The sequence below is a fragment of the Anastrepha obliqua genome, chromosome 4 (genome assembly GCF_027943255.1).
Source record: "Anastrepha obliqua isolate idAnaObli1 chromosome 4, idAnaObli1_1.0, whole genome shotgun sequence".
In the NCBI taxonomy this organism is placed as follows: domain Eukaryota; kingdom Metazoa; phylum Arthropoda; class Insecta; order Diptera; family Tephritidae; genus Anastrepha; species Anastrepha obliqua.
This window is the reverse complement of record NC_072895.1, coordinates 40,363,616-40,380,649: the sequence shown is the minus strand read 5'-3', so window position 1 is coordinate 40,380,649 and position 17,034 is coordinate 40,363,616. Positions and strand designations below refer to the sequence as shown.

Sequence of the window (17,034 nt, the reverse complement as noted above, 5' to 3'; positions counted from 1 at the left end):
AGATAGGAGATCATAGGAGAATCAGCGTCTCATTGAATCTCTCACTTGACGTCTCCACGATAATCGGTTCTGCTCTGCTGAAACAACCAGGATTTACATACACACTTCATAATATTATGGGGGGCACGTCATGCTGTAACTCCATACACTGCTGCTTTGAAATGGTACAAGTCAATTTAGCTGATCTGTATCATCTTCATAGTCAGTCAAGTATTGATGCTTGGTGCGATTGGTGCTGGTCACTCACTCTTGACCACGCTTGCATCTGCTTGCTCAGGTTCAGATACTTTTAGAGCTAATCTGCTACTTGAGCGGTTTAGAGGTCGCCGAGAAATCGGATTCGTCCAATAGGTTAGAATACGTAGGTTTGCTCGCATGATGTCTAACTTTTTGGCGAATCACAAAGTTCATTCGAGGCATTGCCTAGTTAATTTTTTAGGCTTAGGTTTCTTTATAGTCCGCCATTGTTTCTTCTTGTTCTCGCTAGCTCGGGGTATAGCCCAAAAAACTCGTAGAAAGGTCATCCTTTCGAAGTTGTATGAGCTCTATGATATCTTCTGGTTTGGATGATTTCGCTACCCGATAGGTACGTCAACCCTGTACACAACTACGAGTACTAAGCCGTTGTTAGGCTGCAGCTTTCCCACCGCTTCTTTGTAGAGCTTGATTGATTGTTTATCTCAACTTTATTCATCTTTGATGGCAGTCACCATCGTTAACCACTGATGGACGGCGGAATAATTCTGTAACATTCGCTTTTATACTTTGCGTAAATCCATCAGAACCGAACTCCAGTCGTTCGAGAAGCTATTGCTGTCGGGCTTAATGAGAGAGGAGTTGTGCACTTTGGACTGCTTTGTTGATCTGAATGACGTGTTACACTTTATTTCCCGCGTGTTATCGCGTAACACCTAGCTACTGTATATAATTTGGTAGGTATGATTTTAAAGAATGATGATTTTAGGTAAGATTAAAAACATTGTAAAACAGGCATGACACCGCCCACTCTTAAGCAAATATGTGCAACTTTCTTCAGTAAGACCAAACTTTGTACACACATAAGTAGGCATGATTATTAAAATTCTTATCCAAACCACTCTCACTTCCCATATGACAATAATTTTGGCCTACAACCGCCATTGTCTTGGATTCTTGTATTAACACTTTTTTTGAAAAAAAAAGAAAGAAAAAAACACTATCAGCGCAGCCGCCGGATCTGCTAACAGAGAGCAATTAGCAATAGCATAACATTGTAGCACAAAAAATTGTTCACACAAGCAGCAACACTCTTGCCCTAAGACACTTCACATGTAATGCTCTCATCAGCAAACTCTGTTAATTGGCATTTTGTGCGCTCTGTTTTGATAATGCCGGCAGGGCGCTCTTGCTTGGTAACAATCTGTTAGCGCGCTCTATTACTTTACTACACGAAATCTGAAAAAACTGCACTAGGAGCCACGGCTCATGGTAATACTGGTAATATATGAACGCATCTCTTTGCAAAGCGATGCTGACCGATAGAAGCAGCAGCATCAATGTGTGAACGCTTCGCAGCCGCTAGTAGTAAACGACGAAAAAAAGTCAAAACTATTGGCTCTCGTTAATACTCTCGATGTTTTATTTAGTGTACCTTCAACTATAACATTAAGTGGTAATAAGCAACAGCATTTAATAGCAACATGAGGAGAGCGCGTAAAATTAGTAAACGTACGGGAGAGTACACGACGATTGGCTCACTCTCTTCGTGTGTTATCACATGTAAAGTGTTGTAGCAGCAGCACCACCAATCGTCAATGTTGTTAGCGTATTAGTGTTGTAGAAGTGAGCAACGGAGCACAAGTAAAACGGCCAACAGCAGTCAAGCAAACGAACTAAATGACAGTCAACAAGCTGGCTAACCAAGTGTTTGGTCACAGTCGCTTATTTAGAACATAACAGTTTACTGGTGGCGGCGGACAGTAAATATACGTGCGCGCATTTCGTATTTTTCCTTGCTAACCAACTTTCAAACGCGACTGTTTTAACAACAACGAATACGACCGGCGTACGGTAAAAAAATAGCAAAATTCAACAAAAAAAGCAAATGCGCGTTGCTTCACAATTCGAGTTCTGAGCGCGGCGACTAATAAAAACGAGTTATGAACATTTCCTTTGCCTATGGAAGCCTATTTGTTATTGTGTTACAATTTGTTGTGTGAAAATATGAGCAAAAATATAAGTTAAGTGGCGCGGCAAAAAGGTTAAATCTAATAGCGGAAAATTCTTGTGACGTTGGACGTATTTTCCAAGCCCCTTTGTATTGGCAGCGAAGAAAAGATTACTAAATTAAATAATACATGGCAATTTTCTAAAATGATTAGCGCGCAAGCAAGAGAAAAAAGAAAAATAATAATAATATATCAAACTAACAGAAGCAATTAAGTACCTTTAACAAGCAGCACTGCAATTAAACTCGTGTGAACTCGGCGACGCTTCGCTTCAGCAGCACCACAACGACGGTGCTTTTGGTCACTAACTTTACGTGAGAGTTGACGCGCGGCACGACGGTGGCTTATTAGAGACCACGAATTGAGTGGCGCCATACCATAATAATTATAATTATTTACAATTACAAGAACTGTAGCTGTGTAACTGTAAAATAAACGAACGCGTTTAAGCTCAAAAGCTATTGAAGCTTGCCGCGCTACCAAATAAATTGCCATACCACGACGGCATTTACATATGGACATAGTTCTCCGTTCAATTTATGGCGAGTGCGTGTGCGTCTTTAATACAACACATCAGTAGCGCGCGCATGTAATTAACACTTTGGTTATAGATTTAGCACGCAAGCCGTTTAGACGATAAATATTTTTGGCAGTAACATCAATTGTGAATTTAAAAGAGTGAAAATCTTATAAGGCGCTCGGAAAAGTTGGGGCGAAAGGAGTTGATAATTGGAGAGGAAATTTAGTATTATAATCAATCTACATACATACATACATGCAATGATAACAAAAATACTATACGCGAAATTTTCTTTCCATCATTCATTGCGTCCATCACATCCAAGCAACCTCTATGCGCTTTAGCTTCCCTAATATTTTCTGTTATCGTTGTCTGCTGCCGAGTGCAGCAGTCCTGTGCCCAACAGTCATTTAAGACGATTCCGCACGAGTTTTCTATTCATTCACAAATCAACTGTCGTGTGCTATTGTTGTCTCGGCTGCCGCTTGCATGTGAAATTCAATTTTTAAAGTCACAACTCATTCATGAAGCGCGCAGCGCAGCCCGTCGTTACTCGAAGTGAATGCTGATTGCTACAAGTGATTGTGTGAAAAAATTGTAATAACATGAAATATGAAAACTAATACTTAAACAAAAACAACATGTTGCAAAATAATAAATGAAATTATAAAGACGATTAATAAAACGCAAAAATTTAATAATATACGAATAATAAAAAAAAGCCAGTCGCAATTTTTCCTCGTCTATGTTCACCGCGCGCTGTAATTAACGGTTGTAAAATTGATGAAATGTGCATGAGAGAGTAATAATAATGGCATTACAATCGGATTCAAAAGTTACAAATGTACGAATACACGGCGACAAAAAGGTTTAGAAATGTAAGTTCAGTATTTATTAGTGATAAAAATGGAAAATTAATGACACGATTTATGATTATTGTGATTATTGAAATAAGATTACATAAACCAAAATGAAAATAAGTAGAAGCTTAAAACATCCCTTTAAGATGTTAATTATTAAACAAAATTACAAAACAAATAATAAATAAAATTAAAATATATAAAACGAAATGAAAATTATAATTAAATTGGATAAAATAAAAATAAGATAATATAAAATAAATGAATAAAAATAACGTAAAGTGGAATAAAATAATATAAGATGTAATGTAAGATGTAATGTAAAATTAATTTGAATAAAAGAAAAAATAATAAAAGAAGTAAAATATTATAAAAGTAATAATAGAAAGTAAAATAAAATGAAACCAAATGAAATAAAAAAATTTGGAATAAAAAAATAAAATAAAATAAAATAAATAAAAATAATGTAAAGTAAAAAAGGTAATTTGAAATAAACCAAAATAAATTAATTTAAATAAAAAAATATAAAATATTAATATAATTTTAACACTAGATTTACCAGACCAGTTATTGTGACTGGTTTGGCAATTTGAATTTAAAACCCCTACTGCATGTAATATTTTCTTTCTGTAATGATATCATGACTTTTGCAGCTATAGCTAAAGAATCATTTCTAGGAACTTTATATTATTTTATATACATACACTACTGGTCTTAGGTTAGACGCACCATCGTTTTTTTTAAACAAAATCAATTATTTATTATCATGCTTGTTCTAATTGTCCAGAATGCTTTTCTTATCAAAGTGCGAATCTTGTTCGAAAGAAAAAATGCTGACAGCTGGTTGATTTGCGAAAAAATAACTGTACATTCGGAGATTATAGAAATTCCAATGGCAATCACACGTGTTTTCGGTTAGTCATTGAATTAGACGCAGCTTAAAACAAATAAACAAATAAAGTGTTTTCGAGCTACATTTGAAGAAAAAAATAGGAAAAGGTGCAGTTATGAGCTTATTGGAACGTCAAAAAGCAGACTTTCTTCACTCCCAAGGACTGTCCAATCGGAACATTGCCAAACAAATAAATCGCAGCTCCAGAACGGTTGACAGATATTTGAAGGATCCAGAGGCATATGGAAATAACTTCAAAGGGGGAAAAAGGCACTAGCAAAACAAGCAGTACGCCAAATTGTTAGAATTGCTTCGAATTCGACTAAATCTGCTGCTAAAATTAAGGAATTCGCTGGAGTAAAAGCAAGCCTATCAACTGTTCAGCGTACGATCAGAAATGCAGAACACCTGAAGCGTCTAAAAATCAAAAAAAAAAAAACCCCTTTGAATGCAATACGCAAAGAAAACCGGCTTCAATTCGCGAAAGAATACATGACGTGGACTGTCCAATCTGACACTCGACTAAATGATTGGCGTTCAGTTGTATTTACTGATGAAAAACGTTTTAATTTAGATGGCCCTGATGGATTTCAATATTATTATCACGATTTGCGGAAAGATGAGCTATATTTAAGTCGCCACCATAGCCGAGAAGGGGGAATAATGGTGTGGGATGCTATCACGTTTTATGGAAAAATTGACTTGATTTTTATCGATCAAAAGATGAACGGCGTTCGCGTCAAAACATTGTTGGAGTCCGTATTTCCAAAATTAAAAGATCTCTTTGGACCAATTCCTTGGATTTTTCAACAAGACAATGCTCCTATTCATAACTCTCGAGTAGTAAAATCTTTTATTTCGAGTCAAAACGTTAATATCATGACCTGGCCACCATATTCTCCAGATCTTAACGTAATTGAAAATGTTTGGGGCTGGCTAACACGGAAGGAGCAAAGCAATACGAAGATAAGGAAACACTAACTGCAGATATTAAACGTGTTTGGAGCGAGATTTCCTTGAACTACATAGATTCCTTGTATCATTCTATGAAGGACCGGATTTATGAAGTTATTACTAACAAAGGAGGCAGTACTCATTACTGAAATTATTTTTTTTTTTTATTTCAAATAAATCAAATATTAATTTAAGTTAAAATCCAAATACTTTTCTTATAAAAATTAAAAAGCCAAAGTGCGTCTATTCTAATGACCAAGAAAAACTTGCCTTATTTTGATTAGCTTTAAGAAAATGTTTGAAAAACACAATTTTGTTAAATACATATGTATAATCATTTGAATATTATATTTAAAGTATCATTAAATAAGAAATGTGTTTGCATTTCAACTTCTTTTCTACCGCCCTTTAATAAATAAATATGAAGCAAAGTTGTATGCAACTAAACGTGCGTCTAACCTAAGACCAGCAGTGTATATTCGTAACAAATGAATATATTTTCTGTTATTGACACTTATACCAGTACCAGTCAAAATGACTGGTGCAAGTTTCTATGTGATGAAATGATATTGGGTGCAACTGGTAAGTATTGCAATCTATTTTCGCGACAAAATATATGATTCCCACAGTGATTACAAAAACATTCCAAATAAACGTAGACAAAGATGTATACAATTGCCTTCCAGTTCTGAAGATGAAGCTGAACATGAAATACAAGATCAGCAAACTGAAATTGGTTCAGATGGAACTATTTGGAAAAAAATGGAGAAGGGGGTGTTGCTGGAAGATTGCCAGTTCAGAGTATTTTCAAGGATGAACCCGGGCCTACAGCATATGCAAAAAGAAATATTATGAAGGGGGAGCTAAGTAGCGTATTTTTATTACTAATTGACCATCACATCTTAGAAAATATAAGAATTTGTACAGAATTAGAAGCCTCTCGCGTTTTGGGGGAAAAATGGATACTAATGCAAGCAAAATTTAAAGCATTTATTGCCATATTGTATGCACGTGGGGCGTACGAAGGAAAAACTTTGAGACTTGAATACTTATGGAATAACAAGTGGGGACCAAAATTTTTTTCTTCAACTATGAGTAGGCGTGATTTCACCGAAATTCTACGTTTCATTCGCTCCGACAAAAAAATGAGAGGAGCCAACGTTTGCAAGGGGACAAACTCGCTTTTGTTTCAACTGTTTGGGATAAATTTATAGAAAATATCTGAAATTGCTTCAAACCAGGAGCTTATATTACGGTGGATGAGCAGCTCTTTCCAACAAAGGCCAGATGCAGGTTCAGCCAATATATGTCAAACAAACCTCAGAAATTTGGCATACAATTTTGGCTGGCCTCTGATGATGAAACCAAATATGTGGTAAGTGGCTTTCCTTATTTAGGGAAGATGAGGCTCGAGATTCATAAACCCCGCTAAGTGAATTTGTTGTAATGAAACTTGTTTAACCGTATACTATGAAAGGTAGGACCATAACAACAGATAACTTCTTTGCTAGTGTTCCTCTGGCGCTAAAATTAACGTCCAAAAACACTTCTTTAGTTGGCACAATACGTGCAAACACGAGGGAGTTGCCGAAGAATCGTAAACAAAAGAAAGATGATAGGCCCGTTTCTCAACGTTGCTGTACGAATCAAAAGGATGTACACTTACAGTTTACAAGAGTAAACCAAATAAGAAAGTACTTGTACTAAGTACAAAACACAAGTGTTTCCTTTTATAACAAAACTAAATTTGGAGCCGACATCTCTGATCAAATGGCACATATAGTGTCAAGTCAGTCCAGAAGGTGGCCACTTCAAGTTTTTTTTAATATCTTGGCTTAGCTGGCATAAATTCCTGGATATTGTATAAAAACACGACGGGTGAAACTATATCAAGGAAAATTGTATGCGGAGAGTGTACACAGAGAAAAATTTGTAAAAATTGTGACTGATGTGCCACACATAACAAAAAATTTGATTAATTTATAATGTCTATAAGCCTATTTATGTATTATAATGAATATTATTAAACTTATTTTATTATTTTTTAAAACTATATAAGGACTGAAAACCTCATTAAGTACTTTTCTTTAATACCAGTAATTTTGACTGGTTTTGGTAAAAATAGGTATATTTAAATAGCTGGCAAATCTAGTGTTAATAAAATCAATAAAAATAAAATAACGTAAAATAAAATGAACATAAATTAAATAAAATACAATAGATAATATAAAACAAATTAGGTAAAAATAATGTTAAGTGAAATAACGAAAAAAAAAAATTGAATTGAGAAAAATGAAACAAGATAATAAAAATTAAAAAAAAAAATTAACTTAAATAAATAAAAGTAATGCCAAGTAAAAAAGGTGAAAAAATTAATGAAAATTATATTAGAAAGTGAATGAAAATTATATTAAGTGAAATTAAAAAAAAATTAAGCAAAATACATTATAATTAGATATCATAAATACAATAATTTAAATAAAATCAATAAAAATAAAACAAAGTAAAAGAAGTAAATATTTCAAAAAAGAAAATTAAATAAAATAGAAAAAAATTAAAAAATAAAAGTTAAAAAAATAAATTAGGTAAAATAATGTTCAGTGAAATAGATAAACAAGTGAAGAAGATAAGATTAAACAAAACAATATTATTTATATAATATATATGTGTATATGTATGTATATAATTGGCGCGTACACCCTTTTTAGGGTGTTTGGCCGAGCTTCTCCTCCTATTTGTGGCGTGCATCTTGATGTTGTTCCACAAAATGGAGGGACCTACAATTTCAAGCCGACTCCGAACGGCAGATATTGTTTATGAGGAGCTTTTTCATGGCAGAAATACACTCGGTGGCTTGCCATTGCCTGCCGAGGGGCGACCGCTATTAGAAAAAGCTTTTTCTTAATTTTGGAGTTTCACGGAGACTCGAAGCTACGTTCTCTCTGAATTCCGAGTGGTAGTCACGCACCAACTCTTTCGGCTACGGCGGCCGAAATACTTTATAATATAAAATATGAAAATTAGGTGAGAAATATTGTTAAGTGAAATAAAATAAAATGAAACGAAAAAAATGAATTGAAATAGAAAAATTAAATAAAATTTATTTGAAAAATAAAGCAAAGTGTAATGAAATAAAGTGTACACAAAATAAATAAAATTAGAGATTAATTAAAAAATACCTAAAAAAAATAAGTAGCAATAAATACAAAATAAAATACATACTATAAAATAAAAACAAAATAAATTAAAAAAAATCAAATTAAAATTTACTATAATAAAAATAATATTTAACTTAAGAAAATAGTTCGATAAAAATACGAGTTGTATTAAAAAAATTAATGTAACTCCAAAAAAATCGAGAATTCAAAATAAATAAGAGAATAAATAAAAAAAAAAATAATAAAATTGAATTAATTAAAGAAAAATATCAAAATAAATATAAAATAAAATATATATAATATTAGGAAATAAAAACAGACAATAATATAATATAAAATAAAAATCAAATAAATATAAAAGAAATCAAATATCATAAATTTTAAATATTTAACCTAAGGGAATAATTAGATAAAACAAAAATTAGTTGAATTAAAAAAATGAATTTAACTTCAAAAAAAAAAAAAACTGAAATCAAAATAAATAACATATAAAGCAAATTAAATTAATTTAAGAAAAAAAAATATAGATAAAAATAATACAAAATAAATATGAAAAATATATAATATAAAATAAAAATTAAAAAAATATATATTATAAAATAAAAACGGATTATATAATATAAAATAAAAATCAAATAAATATAAAAAAATATCAAATAAAAAGTTAAAATAATAAAAAATAAATATTTAACCTAAGGGAAGAGTTAGATAAAACAAAAATTAGTTGAATTAAAAAAATGAATTTAACTTCAAAAAAAAAAAAAAAACTGAAATCAAAATAAATAACATATAAAGCAAATTAAATTAATTTAAGAAAAAATATAGATAAAAATAATACAAAATAAATATGAAAAATATATAATATAAAATAAAAACTAAAAAAATATATATTATAAAATAAAAACGGGTTATATAATATAAAATAAAAATAAAATAAATATAAAAAAATATCAAATAAAAAGTTAAAATAATAAAAAATAAATATTTAACCTAAGGGAAGAGTTAGATAAAACAAAAATTAGTTGAACTAAAAAAATTGTAAAAGTCGGGAAATCAAAATAAATAACATATAAAGCAAAGAACAAAATAAAATAAAAAATGCAATCCATTTAAAAATAAAAATAAAAAAATAAATATAGCATTATTATTAAAATAATAAATAATATAGTTGAAATACCAAGTAAGTAAAAAAAGTAAAATAATAAAAAATAAATGTTTAAAAAAGAAGAAATTCAATAAAATGAAATTTAGCTAAATTTAATATTGAAATAAAACTTAAAAAATTTATATATCTCTGAAATATTCAATAAACTATGTAGCATTGCCTTTTTCCTAAGTAGAATTAGTTTACGATAGATTTTTATATGCCTTATTCGAATCTCATCTCTGATATTTAGAGACTTTTGTAAGAAACTAAATGTGCAATTAAATGTCCATTCTTTGCAATTGATAGAACAACATGCCGCTGAAATTAGATAATTATTGAAAATTGAAGTTAATTTACTTTACTCAATCACTTTCATTTTGTTAAAATTTGTTGGCAAGTTACTTTAAAGTAGCATACGCAAGTTTCAAAATCAAGCTGTTAACTAACAATCGAGCGCAATGAGCCAGCTATGGCGGCTAAAACTTCACAATCCTAATACAGATTCTTCATCTGAAAAAATGGCAATCGCTACGATTTGTATGTAATTATTATTTTTTGTTCACCTGTACATATATGGTACTCTCAATTTCGGCTTAAAAGCAAATTTTTTCGAAACTTTGACGTGATTGGACGTTTTGTGATAGGTTGATTTCGGACTTAGTGCACCACAAGTTAAAAAATGCTGCCAATTAGTTCCTAGTTAGTGTTATTGGATGCAATTTTCTCGACGACAGGTAGTTCAATTTATCGAGGGGAAAATATACATTAAAAATATAGAGCTCAGGTCCAAGAGTTGATTGGTTGAAGAAGAAAAAAAGGGCCGGTTGCAAGCGCCTGTGATTAACATCATAATACCACAACTCAAGCGTACAACCAGAGTGTTTAACTCTATATTCTTCTCCAATAACATTACTCCATAAATATAGAGTTTAACCGCCTCCGGATGTCAGATGGTTTTATGAGAAACTTTTTCAACGCAAAAATATAATTGTAGGCTACTGCCTGCCGTAGGTAACCGCTGCTTGGGAAAACTCTTTACGCACATAATGGGATTCAAAATCAGGCCATGTTTTCTCTATAAATACACTGCATTATTAATTAGGTCATTTCTGACTAATAGAATTATATGCCATGATGTCCGAAACTTAACCGATATTTGATTTTATTTAAATTTCGATTATTTAAAAGTATATTTTTTCCTTGTACGCCCGCTGTCTTAAAGATCATTTAAAATTTCCGAGTTTTTTTTTCTGTTTTTAGTTAAAGGTTATGTAATTAATAAAAAATCAGTAGTACAATTTGAATCAACCTCTGACAGTTAAAAACTGCTACTTGATAAAGTTTGGGATTTATGGTTTATCAAACAAAATTTCTACAGAAACTATTCTGCAAATTATTACTAAAATTACTAATATGTCTTTGTAGTTTCTCTTAACTGTCGTTTTTAGGAAACATTTTCTGTTTCATGTCCACAACGGGCTTCGAACCTCTATCCACCAATTACACATACAAACCACTCGGCCACGGCGGCCTCCAGTTTCTCCATTTGTTGGAAAATATAATATTAATTGCACCTTTTTGTATAAAACCAACCAAAATGCTTATTGTTGATAAAACGTTCAAGAAGAAATGATGCACACACTAAGTTTGGTGGCAGTACGGACGGAATCTCCATTCAACGCGAAAGTTAGGATTTAAATCTTTCTTAGCTTAGGATAGTAGATTACTTTACTAATAATTCGGAAAAAATTAAATGTGAGATATATAAAGAAAGGGAATGAAATAAAATAAAATTCAATAAAATAAAACCAAAAGAAATGAAGCATAGGAAATACAAAAAGAAAACCCAACAATTATTTATTTAAACGAAATAATTTCGTTCCAGATATGTACGTACTTAGTCGGTCAACACGGTGTGCGCCCGCGCGCTTAGGCGTATCTATGTCTGAACATCCGATAGCCATCTACACATTCGCGCCACGAAATTACGTATAAACAAACGCGTATGCGCCCGCAAAATAGTTGCGTTTAATAGTGATTTGCAAACCAGCGAGCAGTGAGCAGCGACCAACAACGCATCGCAAAATCAGGCACTCAATCACCTAGAACGAGCCAACCAACCATCCAGCCAAGCTAGGCGAAACGCGCTGTCGAACGGCGGCGTATACAGCTTGGGATTGCCCGCGTGTCTGCGAGTGCGACGAAGGCGATTACAAACGATTCAAATTTGAGCAGATATCAATCCACATGCTGAGCATAATTAATTTGCCGTATGCCATTTGTGTCGGGCAGTGAGTACTAGTGTGCCATAATCGTAGAACCTCGCCAGATACCTTGCACAAGCAAGCATACATACGAAAGTCGGGTATACGAAAGTCGATCGCTGATCGTGGCTGTTCCTACTGGTAGCGTCTGCTACTGTATTGCTACAGATATATGTACATAGCTATATAAGTACTTTTAATATTTATTATGCATGCATTTAGCCGTACATACATATGTATGTGTGTATGATTTCCATAGGATTGTAGATATGCTCACGCGCTTGCTCTGAATAATGCCAATACATATACATACATATGTACGTGCGTAGCGATCGATGTTGTACAGCAAAATTCTACAAATAAGTATTATAAGCGACAAAAGGCATAAAATTAACAAGAACAACAACCATCAGCACCAAAAGTAAGCTGCTCCACCTCGCAATGCTATCGAGAATATTCGCAACAACTGGGAAATACTATACGATTATGTTGGTATGTATTTATGTATGCACGGATATGTGACTTTTCTATGTAATTATCATTTAATATTTGCTTTGAGTTTTTTTTTATTTTTATTATTTTGTTTAGCAAAGTAGACGTAATTGTGTATTTACATTCCTGCAATCATTTATATCTACCTACATATGTATAAATGCACGTATGCACATACATACACACATATATATGTTCAGAAAAGCGATTCTACTTTGAAACAGGTACGCAGCGCTTACCTCCTACATTCCACCTCACGGCGCTCATGGGGAATACTCCACGTAATATTTATTCAGTAACCATACAATGTTGCTGATTTGCTGTTATTGCAATTGTTGTAGTAGTAGTCGTTTTGCTGCTACCGTTCCACTATAATTTTGTTGTTGATATGTTATGATCGTTTGTGGTGTAGCCACTACCATAATTTTTGTTGTTGTTAGCATTGTTGACGCTATACCGATTCCTATTCCTATTCCAATTCCATTTCATTGTTTTTGTTTTTGTCCTATTCATCTATTAGCTATTGGTCTTTCAGTCTATTGGTATTTCTGTTGGTTGTTTATAGTCCATAAAATAGTGAAATATTTTAATTGCCTCTCCATGTTTAGTATCCATCCAAACATATGTACAATATACGTATGTTTGTATGTATAAACCCATACGCAAACGCACATTTGCACACAAATTGCATGCCCATACAAAAGGCGTTCGTGTTCAATTGTTAGTATCACTTTGTCTCGCGCTTGGTTCGCCTTTCAAGGCATGTCTACAAGTGCCTGCTTGGGTGTATGCGTGTGTGTGTGTGTGTGTTCGTCGAAGCCTGCGTTTTATTTTGTGATAAATTGAAGTGAGAATTTTATAACGCCAAAATCCACAATGGAATTAACAGCTCTACAAATTGCCAATGCCACTTATTAGCTTTGTTGTAGTGCTTTTTTTTTGTTTTTTGTGTATTGTATATTAGCAAATATGTATGTTTAGTATTTTATGAATTGCTATCAATAATGCCTACATAAGTACATACATAAATACATATATAATTCATGGCACACCAAATGGCTTAAAGATTTACTTAAATAAATACATACATACATATGTAATTATGTACGCATATATGTAAATGCATGCATGCACATGCATGTACCTATGTAGGTGTAATATGATACCTTTTTCCATAGCATGTTAAGAATATCGAAATTTTAACGCCACCGAAATCTGAGCCTTACTTTCAATTCTAGTTTACAGAATCATTTCTATGATTAAAGAGCTCTCAAGTGAGCGAGCTTTTCCCGATTTACCTAAATGCGACTCTGCGACTATACGACTATGCGATAGGAATTCAACAGCACTTGAGTTCTCTCTTTCGTTCACCGTTAGGTAGGGAATCTTCTTTGCGACTTCTACCCATCTGCCCTGTTTTCACATGGATAGAATATATTGTTTGAATTCATTCCCTTTTATCAATGCTCACGGGAATTTATCAGAGGTGGATATGTGCTAAGGTGAATCTATTCAAGATAGTAGCATTCGAGCAACAACACCAAAGTTTTTAAAATCAGAACTGTCAAGAGAAAAAAAATGAATGATAAATAGATAAGTTAGTTTGTCGCACATTCACAACACATCAACAAGTTCCGTCATTCCGTTTTACTGACACTTCCAAATTAAAGGCGAATGGACCAAGAGGAAATCAACTACTCTAATCACACCACCTTCTATATTGCGCCTTGGATATTTGCCGCCTTTGAAATGTTTGGTCCAGCATGCAGTGATTCTCAAACTAATATGTTTTTAAATATGCCCTATTCCAACTCTCTCCTTATTTAGTCTTTCCTTAACGCACCTTCTATTCACTCTATTCCCGAATCTGCTCAAATATATTAACTGTCTTCGATACGCCATACGTTAGCGTTGGCGCATAGATGAAGCAATTGACATAATTAAACATTCATTGGTAGCACTGCGTAAAATGGCTTTCGTTCAGAAGCACTTGATGAGTATTAGGCCCGGAACAGAATTGCAGCGGGACAGCAAGTAAAGGGTTGACGGGTGGTGATCAGCTGATCCACTTTCGTCGGAAAATTTAGTCGGTTAAACACAATTGTGACGGGCCGGTTTTCAGCTGAAATTTTGAAATAAAATTAATTTTATAGTGAAATCTTTTCGTTTGCTATATTTGTGAAACAACTCGTTGAAGCTCTTTGTTACAAAAAACAGCTTCTTTCTAAATTTGCAGGATTTCGTGTGCAAAGTCGATTATAACATAACGTAAACCCAAGCGATATGAAAAAGTAATTCTACAGCATGAAAACGCTCGGCTTCACGTTGTCAAACCTGTTAAAGCCTACCTGGAAGCACTGAAATGGGAAATCCTACCCCACCCGCCATATTCTCCAGATATTGCGCCCTCCGATTATCACCTGTTCCGATCGATGACACATGGTCTAGCTGACCAGCAGTTCCATTCATATGAAGACATCAAAAAATGGCTTGATCCGTGGATAGCCTCAAAAGATAAACAATTTTACCGCGACGGTATACGAGATCTACCAGAAAGATGGGAAAAAGTAGTAGCCAGCGATGGGCAATACTTTCAATAATTCAATTAAAAAAAAAAAATTAAAAAATTCATTTCAAATAAAAAGCCGCAGTAAGATTTCATGCCAGTGTTTTTTCCTTATGGCAGCATACTTTTAAAGCGTTAATACGGCCACGTTACCATTTTTTTCTTCGTTAACGCTAACGCGATTTTTTCTTCGCGCGAAAATTGTTGTCCCATATTTTCTGGTGCTTTTCACTTGTGAAGTAAGTTTGCAATTATTTTAGTTTTAGCTTTTTTTATATTTAAAATTTATATATTTTACAGAAATGAGCTCCTCCTTTTCAAATGACTCTTCGGAGGAACACCAGGAGAAAATTCAAGTATCGGAAACAAAAGTTAAATAACAAGTGGCTTGAAGACGACAATTTTAGTGGCTGGTTGAAAGCTGTGGCTAACGATTCATTTAAATGCAAATGCGCTGAGTGCGACAAAGTTTTGAACTGCGGCAATTTTAATTTGCAGAAGCAGCAAAATTGTACCAAAAAAATATCAAGACAATAAAGAAGACACCTAAAATAAACAGTTTTTTAAGAAAAAGCCGAGTAAACCAAATGGTTCCAGAAATTTCGAAATAAAACTTAGCATGTCCTTCGCTGAGCATAATGTCGCGCTGCAAGTGGTGGACCATTTAATCCCAATCTTAAAAGTAATCGTGACGGATTCTGAAAAAATAGAAACTCTGTCTTATTTTAAACAGAACTGATTGTAATAAAAAAGTCTAATTTTTAGTTTTTTTGCTGAATTTTTCTTTGTATATGTATGTGTTTATAATATAATAAATATGTGTATTTATATATATTTTTGAAATAAAATTTCTTATTAAAGTGTCAAAACAGCACCAAGCCCAAAACTTAAACAAATAATTCAATTTTGACGTTGCAAGTGCCTCATTATTGTGTAAACACAGGAGAAAAATATGTAGGGAATTTTGTAGGGAACATTTTTTGAAGCGTAGGGAAAAGTAGGGAATTTTTTTGGGCTGTGTAGGGATTTTTCAAAAAATCATTTACCATCACTGCTCTATAGTATAGCAAGAGTGAATCGCATCGCAATCGTTTAGTTTTTGGTTTATCAGTCGTTTTGCTATTTTCAACAGTACCAGTTTTTTTAAATTTTGCGATGCGCTGTTTTTAAAGGTCGACCATTTCCATAATATACTTATATACATGTGTACTTATGTACATATACTTATACATATGTGATCCCTTCGGAGCATAGAGCGTCGAGCTTAATAATAATAAGTTTCCATAATTTGAACGCGTTGTTCATTAGTCTACTTGACAAATGACAAAGATGAAGTAAAAAAATAACCGCCTATGAATTATTCTCTACTGACATCGAGGCGTCACTTTTGAGGAACTCTTTAAATTATTATATTTTCTGTGTTGTATATAGAAAAGTTATTTCTTAGTTTTCCCAGATTGGCGATCTCACGCTTGCTTTTTTACAATTTGAAGTTTCTGGTCGCGGAGGAATCTTAAAAAAAAAACAACAAAATTACTTAAAAGCAAATAGTTTTATCATCAAATGGTCTTTCTGCGTATCTTGGGGTGCGAAAAAAGTTAATCTGCAACATATTTTTATTAAAACCGACCACCTCCCATCATCAAATCAGACCTAAAGTATGAAATTTGCATATATAAAGTATTTTTTGCTCTTTTTTTAAGCTAAACAAAATTAATTTCAAAATTTCTCTTCTATAAGGTGGCACAAAATTAAGCATCTTTTTCAATTCTGCTTTGGAATAACGTTTTTACTAATTAAAACAAAAAAAAAATAATAATTTTGAGTGATGGAAATCTTTATTCTGACCTTTACGCCCCCTTTTCGTGTCTGTTTGTCTATTTCACAGTTGCAAAAATAATAAATCTCCGATGGGTGATTTGCACTTTGCACATATGCAATTGCTGATCTAAAGCAGCTTCTTAATAGATAATA

General features: G+C 32.8%; 1 protein-coding gene across 3 annotated transcripts in view; it reads left to right on the top strand.

Annotated features, from left to right (window-relative positions):
* Window positions 1-1,848: 1,848 nt before the first annotated feature.
* LOC129243708 (BMP-binding endothelial regulator protein) overlaps window positions 1,849-17,034 on the top strand; it is a 161,312-nt gene continuing 146,126 nt past the window's right edge. For 2 of the 3 annotated variants that reach the window (XM_054880926.1, XM_054880927.1), the window contains exons 1-2: window positions 1,849-3,605; window positions 11,624-12,494. The gene's annotated coding sequence lies outside the window, so the exon portion shown is untranslated. The remainder of the gene's footprint in view (window positions 3,606-11,623; window positions 12,495-17,034) is intronic. The other variant, XM_054880928.1, reaches the window with a different exon arrangement.